Source organism: Theobroma cacao, chromosome 2 (genome assembly GCF_000208745.1).
Source record: "Theobroma cacao cultivar B97-61/B2 chromosome 2, Criollo_cocoa_genome_V2, whole genome shotgun sequence".
In the NCBI taxonomy this organism is placed as follows: Eukaryota; Viridiplantae; Streptophyta; class Magnoliopsida; order Malvales; family Malvaceae; genus Theobroma; species Theobroma cacao.
In genome coordinates this window covers 32,442,218-32,451,132 of record NC_030851.1, presented here as the reverse complement: position 1 = coordinate 32,451,132, position 8,915 = coordinate 32,442,218, and the positions used below count along the sequence as shown (strand labels likewise).

The window sequence follows — 8,915 nt, the reverse complement described above, 5'->3', positions numbered from 1 at the left end:
TTAGGGAGTTCTTTTCCTCTCCCTTCTCCTTCCTTTCGCCGTCGACGAGCCAAAAGTTTCTTTTCCTCTTGACCGGTGACGAAATCTTTCTCTCTTTTTCACTGCCCGTCGATCTCTCTCTCTCTCTCTCGCTATCCAAATCGGGTTTTGCTCCCCTTGTCGACACTACTCCTTTTCACTACCGTCGTCGACTACCGAAGCCTTTTCCACTTCCACCGCCTAGATCTGGCTTTGCTCTCCTCGTCGGTGCCGCTCGAACCAAATCTCCTCTTTCTACATCTTTCTTTCGCCGGTGGCGAGCCCAAAGCTTCAACTTTCTCTCTCTCTCAAAACCGACGGTAGCAAGACCCAAATCCTATCCCTAAACCGACGGCAGCAAGGCCTAAATCCTACCAGTGCCGGCTACCCAAAACCCTTCCAAAAAAAAAATCAAAATCCACCCTAAAACAAACAAACTAAAAATAATCCAAAGAAAATAAAAAGAACACAACACTCATCCTTCATCCATTGTGTATTTTTTTATCTATTTTTTGTATTTTTTTGATTGAGAATTTGTGGGTTGTTGTGGCTACTAGAAAACTAGGATTTTCTAGGGTTTGAATGTTGGTTTTTTGATTGCCGATTGTGGCTCCCGATTGCTCTGGATCCCCTCTTTATACTCGAATTTTTTTGGCTTCTGTAGGGGTGTCTTCCCACTACTTTGCCAGATGTGATTTTTTCACGTCTGGTACTATAATGGTAGTGGTATGGGTACTGGCAGGGTGAAGGTGGCGCCTGGCAGGGTGCGGACGCACCCTGCCAGTCGTACCTCTTTTTTTCATTTTTCTTTATTTTTATTTATTATATTTTTTGTCATTTTTATTTATTTTTTTGCTTTGATGATGATTTTTTTAATTAATTAAATTACAATTTTTATAGTGTCTATAACCCTATTTGTTTTTCCATAACCCATGCACAACTTTATTGGCAACAAGAGCACAATGAAGGATTTGCCTACCTCTTATGAAGGCGAACTGATTTTTCCCAATCACCTCACTAATCACCTCCTTTATTCTATTGCCCAACACCTTCGACACAATATTGTAGAAGCTACTAACAAGGCAAATGGGGCAACAATCTTTCAAACCATTTGGATTATCAATCTTGGGAATCAAAGAGATGAAAGAATTGTTAATCTTCAGATCAAGTTTACTGTTAACAAAAAAATCCCCAAGGAGCTTCATCAGATCATCTTTAACCCATTTCCATTACTTTTTGAAAAAAATTCAAATTAAGGCCTTCAGGCCTTTACACCTTGTTACCATCACATCCGTCAATAGCATTCCAAACTTTATCTACACAGAATTGGGTTCCTAATAAGTTGGAGGATTCGACACTTAGCATTCTAAAATCATAGTTAAATTCTTTAAGCACAACAAACCTCTTATGGTTGTACAAAGATTTAAAAAAGTGAACCACATTGTTTTTAATTTTTGCAAGATTGTTGATTAATCTGCATTGCACAACCAAACTATCGATGAAATTCCTCTTTTTTTCGAAGCAGTCGCATGGAAGAATTTCGTGTTTCGACCACCTTCAAGAAGCGATTTAATGTGTGATTTTTGGTGCCAAGATCTCTCATTAATTTTGTACAACTCTCAAAGTTTAGCCATTTTAGCCGTAATTACTTTCCTAGAAGAATCATCCTATTTTTCTTCTTGAAGTAATAAATTAATGTTCTGGATTTCAAGTTCTAATTTCTCAATTTCCTTCATACTATGACCAAAAGTCTCTCTTTACCAATCTCTTATAACAGGCTTGATAGAATTGAGTTTAAACTAAAGACCATTACTCACCAGGCTACCGTTACTATTGGACCCCCATGCATCTTTGGAAACCCTTAGAAAATCCCTATTATCAAACTAATGGGTAAAAAAACGGAAAGGCTTTAGGCCATAGTCCATCACATGGCCTGATAGACAGATGAGATTATGATCCGAAATAGAATTAGAAAAACATTTTTGCACCAAATTATCTTGCCATTGAAGAAAATCATAAGTGACAAAAAAGCTATTGATCCTGCTGAACGAGTCATTCTCTATGTTGTTGCCCCAGGTGGAATAACTTCCAATCATCGAAAGATGAATTAGATGAAATCTATTAATGAAATCAACAAAGTTTGTAGTGTTTTTCCCATCATAAAAAATACCACTCATTTCTTCGCTCTTAGTAATGGTATTGAAATCACCTCTAAGACATTAAGGCACTCTGAAAAATTAAGAATACCAACAAGTTCGCCCCATAAATTATTCCTAGCAATTTCATCGTTGGGAGCATAAATATTCCCCAAACAATAGTTTTAATTGCCTTTTCTAAATTTGTCAATAAGAAGAATAAAGTTTCTCCTGATAATGCTTGATTCCAACTCAAAAAAAACTATCACACCAATGACTGCTCAAACCATCGAAAGACCCCACTGAATCAGACTAAACCCATAAAAAACTTGCAGTGCCATTTAAGGAATTGTAATCTATCTTGATTGGTTTGCTTAATTTGGTTTCTTAAAGGTGAATCAAATCAGCCTTAGACCTAGAAATGATTTTTTTCATTACCTTTTTCTTTGTCCCCCTTCCAAGACCCCTAACATTCCATGTGATGAAGATCATAAAAGCAAAAATGGCTCACACAAAAAGAGAATGATAACTTACTAAAGCCATTCGTTCTTGTTTTCTGCTTCTAGTTGTCAAGCCTAGCCCTAAATTATCTACCATGTTACACATGAGATTGATAGAGTGATTGTATATTTGAACAGCTCCGGAAGAATATTTAAAAGTCGGTTGTGCTTAGAAGTACAAGTCGATTTATACCTCGAACTAATTCAAATAGGAATTTTAAGGTGAAATTAAGAGTTTCACAGTCCAGGGATGACTCAAAATGGTAATTCGGAGTTCGATGATCAATTTGGAGTCAAACCAAAATTTTCACTATCTAGGGGTAAAATTGTCATTTGTCACCTGGGGACAAAATGAAAATTTTAGAAAAGACTTTTTTTGGCGTCATTTGACTTATTGGAGTATGATTTGATCATTGGAGTATGATTTGAGGTTTAGAAGTGAAAAATTTTAATATCCGGTATAATTTGGAGTATAGGTGCGAAATGATAATTTTGTCACCCCGGAGGCAAATCGGTAAATTTTCACCCCCGACACTTGTCAAGACCAAGTAATTTTATTCATCATGGAAATGGATAAACATTAGAAATGTGTGGTGGACAATTAAAGAATTAAAAGTCAAATATTTAAAATTTAAACTAATAAGGAAATGCCATGTGTCATGCTTTTATTATTTTATTGTTTCTTTATAAAAAAGGCATAAAAATCAGCTCATTTCTTTCATATGGCCGGCCAAACCAAGAGCAAAGAAGAACAAAGAGATAAAAGAAAAACAAAAACCCTAGGTGGAGAAATTCAAGGGAAATTTGGTGAAAATTCAAGGAAACATGTGACAAAAGGTAAAATTTCTTGATTTTGACTTGTGATCTACCTTTCCCATGCAATTCTCCTCATTTTTCATGGTTAAATTACATGTTTTCATGATGAATTCATGGCTGATTGGAATGGGTATGAAGAGAGAATGATGTTAGATTGATTTGATTCTAAGTTATGTTAGTGTTTTTAGTTAGTTAAGCATGTTTAGAAACAAAACAACAAGAAAAGAATCCATTTTCCCTGTGAACCTTCAATGGCTGAACCCTATGTGAAGTGTAGAAGTAATGAATTGATTTTGTGATCAAGTGAATTTGTTGAAAAATTGATGAAATGATGATTTATGGTGAGAAAATGGAATGAAAAAATTTTTAGTGATAGTGCACCACAATGGTCGAAATTTTCAAGAAGAATTGTGAGGGTTGTTAGGCTAAATTTTAGATTATTGGAATTGTATTTAGCGAATTGAAATATTAAAAATGAAATGGAGCAATTTGGAGTCAAATCGGACACAATTGTCATTTAATCGGGTAATAGGCCGAATTAGGTCAGTACCGCATTTAAGCGGTAGTCGGATAAGTTGCATATCATATCATGCATATACACCGAGCCTGAATTGATTTTATAATGGTCAAGCATTGATGTGGTGAATTATGTATTGCACATTGTGGATAGGTGGTGAGCAAAGTACACTGGTAAAAGTACAGAGATTGTGCTTGGAGATTGGGATTAGAAGTACATTGACTCCTAAAACTGTGAGTGAACTTATTATCGTCTTAATTATTTAGAGTAGTTTTATACAATTGTGTGATTTTATGAAAAATGGGTTTAAATGGTAAATGCTATGTTTTAGGAAAAATTGTGATTTTATAAAATAATTTTATAAACTTTTTGAAAAACTGAATACTGGTTTTGAAAATAGAGTAATTTGATATTGCCTGCTTGTGTTGTAAATTTATGATTTTAAATTGAATGGTTTATGACAATAAATGAGCATGAATGGCTAAAGTGATTTTGATGTTAGAATTATTTGTACTATGTATTCAGCCTTAAGAGGCTAGGTTGCGATAAATTGCCATGTCATGTAGAAAAAAATTTTATAAATCAGGTGGTAGATAAAATAATCCATAGTCACTGCAGTGGTGGGGGTTTTCGTGGACTGCCTATGAGAGGGGCACGGTAACCCAATTATATATTTACCTCCGGGGGGAGATGTTGGATGAAGTATCTCCTCAGGTAAAGATTTGAGTGCACTTCACGTGCACCACCGCGTGAGAGTGAGACTCAGCCAACGCCAAGGCATGGATAAAATTTTGGATGTAAAGACATTTAACAGCCTTGGTGGACTCGGTTGGGATAACTAATAATAACTGAGTATGAGAATGATTTTTGGTACGAGCCAAGCTTTTCAGGAAATCATAAGCCTAGTTGTTTATTTGGTTGAAATGAGTTAAAAAAGTAATGAAATTACAATATGATGACTTATTTTAATTCGTCTCCATTTACTTGCCTTTAAATAGTTTAGATGGTGTCGTATACACATTGGGATTTTATAATCTCACCACCCTCATTTCCTCACATTTCAGGCTCGAGGAATTCTATAGTTAGCTGACTTTGACAAGGACTTTCATTTGGACTTGAATCAGCAAAAGCTGTAGGCTTTCAGCTTTCGATGCATTTTGGTTAGATGTGAGCCCACATGTCACTGTAAATGTAATTTTATGCTTTGGTTATTTGCTTTATAGTATATATGAATATAATTAACTTTTACGCTATAAGAATTATTTACCGATAGTTTTATAAAAACTATTTTACAAAAAAATAGTTTATTTTATTGAATATTTTTATTATATTCAAATGGTCAAATTTTCACTTCAAATGAACGTTTTAGATACTTAATTTATTTTTAAATCACTAAATATATATTTTCTGCTTACCTGCTACATTTTTAGCAAGTTTTGAGATTTTCGACGAAAAATGACGAAAATGCCCCTGTGAGCTAGAAAATAATATGTTATGTTCTGATTTGGAAATGACTCGTAATCTTTCGAATTACGATGTATGATAACTATTGCTCACCGGGAAAGTGCGAAAGCTGATACGAGAGCCTTGCGAGATTTCGATCGGCATTCGGGGTGAAGAATGTCTGTCAAGGCTTCGCGGTTATGTTATGGGCTCGATGGAAGTTTCGGGTCGTCACAATTCAAGTGGTATCAGAGCTTTTGGTTTTAAAAATAAGAGTTTTTGGTTTTAAAGTAATTTTAAAAATTTACAATATCAGTGTGGCCCAGAGTTAAGTTAGGTTAGATCGAATAGAATGCATGTATCTGCATATAGAGCCTAAAGTTGCCTAAACTTGCTCGTTTTCTCTCATAGATTATAATGTCTCCTCGATGCGAACACCCACCTCTCACTAGATCAGTTGGGAGAGGAAGAGGTAGTTCCCAACGTCACCAGCTAGATGCAATAGAAGAGGAATCGACTGCATCCACCATTCGGGTAACACTTGCTGTTGAGCAGGTCGATAGTCCTCAACATCCTCCGCCACCTTCGAGCATTCCTGTCATGCCTCCTGAGGCAGCGCAGGCATTGGCAGCTTTCTTTACCGCAATGGCTGGTCAAGCTCAGATTAGTCAGGCTCCACCTATAGTGCCTCCAACTACTCCTTCAGTTCCGTCAGTACAGGATGTATCTATTTCCAAGAAGCTGAATGAGGCTAGACAATTAGGTTGTGCTTCTTTTACGGGCGATTTATATGCCACCGTAGCCAAAGATTGGATTAATCAGGTTTCAGAGACACTGTCAGATATGAGGTTGAATGATGACCTAAAGTTGATGGTGGCCACGATATTACTAGAAAAGAGAGCCCGTACATGGTGGAATTCAATAAAATCCTGTTCCACTACTCCTCTGACCTGGTCAGACTTCTTAAGAGAATTTAATGGTCAATATTTCACTTATTTCCATCAGAAAGAAAAGAAAAGAGAATTTCTGAGTTTGAAATAGGAGAATTTAATGGTCGAGCAGTATGAGGCTCGTTTTAACGAGCTGATGTTATATGTGCTAGATCTGGTAAAATCTGAGCAGGATTAGGCCAATTAGTTTGAGGAAGAGCTCTATAATGAAATTATAGAGCAGATGACAATGACTGGTAAGGAGCCGCATAAGGAAGTAGTGCAAATGGCTTTAAGGGCTGAAAAGCTCGCAAATAAAAATAAGAGAATGCGAGCTGAGTTTGCAAAGAAGAGGAATTCGAGTGTATCCTCCAGTCAGACGCCAAAAAGGGGCAAGGATTCACCTGTATCAGGAAGTAATACCTCTGTTCCAATAACATCTTCCCAACCTTCATTTTCACAGACGCAGTTGAGGCCTCCGAGATTCGGTAGGTCTGAGATGACTGTTTCTGGGAAAAGATCCCAAAGTTTTGATAAATGCAGAACGTGTGGGAATTATCATTTAGGGCTGTGTGAGGGGCCGGTACGATGTTTTCATTGTGATTAGCCCAGTCACATTAGGAGTAACTGTCTCCAATTAGGACAGGCTACTGTAGCTGCTCCATTCCCACTAGTTCGTGCGAATATACAGCGGAGAGATTTGGTTGAATCACAACAGAGGCAAGGTGTGAACATACAATCCGAAGTGGAGAGTAACACTCCAGTATATCCACCTTCTAAACCACAAACTCGTTCTTCGACAAGAGTTTTTGCTGTAACGGAAGATGAAGCACGAGTCCAACTTAGAGAAAGTGAGTGAAAAGTTATATGAAGATGTGAGATAGTGACAAAGAATGTTAATATCAAATGAGGAGAATGTAAATAAAAGTTTCAAGAATAATATAGTAAATGAGTTCATATGGAATATTACTGTAAGAATTTCTTATTATATTGTGGAAATTATAACTCAAAAATGCTTGAGGTATACAAAGTTTAAATGAATTTAAATCTTAAGAAACAAATTAATGTCGAAGTATAAAAAAGATACAAAGCAATATAGAGGCATGAAAGATGACTGAGGACAAAGGGATGACTTTGAGAAATTGTGATACTACATCGTATTCGATGATCAATGTTCCGATCATACATCTATAATAGAAAATTTACCTTTGCTAATTGTGGTAAACAGCGGAATAGTGGAGTTGACGTAGAGTCTTGTTTATAGTCAGTGACTGCAGCACCGATTATAGACAAAAGGCTGCGTAGACTCTTTATCTTGGGAAACCACCTAGTATAATCCTAAATGACATAAAGACTCATGATTGAGAGGATTATTGCTAATCAAATTCTAAAGGGTAATAATAGATATAAGTGAAGTATTCAAGTTGAGTTGGAAATAAATACGATGAGCAACTCAAGATTTCCTATAAAGGAGATAACAGGAGAAGTTGAACATCGAATAAAAGATAATACCCCACCTTTTTTTTGAGTTTGATAAGAGATTTTGAGGAAAAAATTTTATTTTAGGGGGGGAAGTGCTATTAAGCCCAGCCCTAAATTATCTACCATGTTACACATGAGACTGATAGAGTGATTACATATTTGAACAGCCCTAGAAGAATATTTAAAAGTCGATATTGTGCTTAGAAGTACAAGTAAGTCGATTTATACCTTGAACTAGTTCAAATAGAAATTTTAAGGTGAAATTAAGAGTTTCACAGTCCAAGAATGACTCAAAATGGTAATTTCGAGGATCAATTTGGAGTCAAACTGGAATTTTCACTATCTAGGGGTAAAATGGTCATTTGCCACTTGAGGACAAATGGGAATTTTAAAAAAGATTTATTTTGACCCCATTTGACTTATTGGAGTATGATTTGAGCATTGGAGTATGATTTGAGGTTTAGATGTGAAAAATTTTAATATCCGATATAATTTGGAGTATAGGGGGGAAATGATAATTTTACCACCTCAAGGGCAAATCGATAAATTTTCACCCCCTACACTTGTCAAGACCAAGAAATTTTATTCATCATGAAAATTGATAAACATGAGAAATGTGTGGTGGAGAATTAAAGAATTAAAAGTCAAATATTTAAAATTTAAATCAATAAGGAAATGTCATGTGTCATACTTTTATTATTTTATTGTTTTTTTATAAAAAATGCATAAAAATCAGCCCATTTCTTCCATATGGTCAGCCAAACCAAGAACAAAGAAGAACAAAGGGAGAAAAGAAAAACAAAAACCCTAGGTGGAGAAATTCAAGGAAATTTTGGTGAAAATTCAAGGAAACAAGTGACAAAATGTAAAATTTCTTGATTTTGACTTGTGATCTACCTTTTCCATGCAATTCTCCTCATTTTTCATGGTTAAATTACATGTTTTCATGATGAATTCATGGCTGGTTGGAATGGGTATGGAGAGAGAATGATGTTAGATTAATTTGATTCTAAGTTATGTTAGTGTTTTTAGTTAGTTAAGCATGTTTAAAAACAAAACAACAAGAAAAGAATCC

The 8,915-nt window shown here is 35.6% G+C and overlaps 1 long non-coding RNA gene across 1 annotated transcript; it reads left to right on the top strand.

The window, feature by feature from the left end:
• LOC108660902 lies at nt 3,458–5,152 on the top strand. Its single transcript, XR_001926605.1, has 3 exons — nt 3,458–3,490; nt 4,140–4,219; nt 5,051–5,152. It is a non-coding gene; the product is annotated as an uncharacterized LOC108660902 (long non-coding RNA).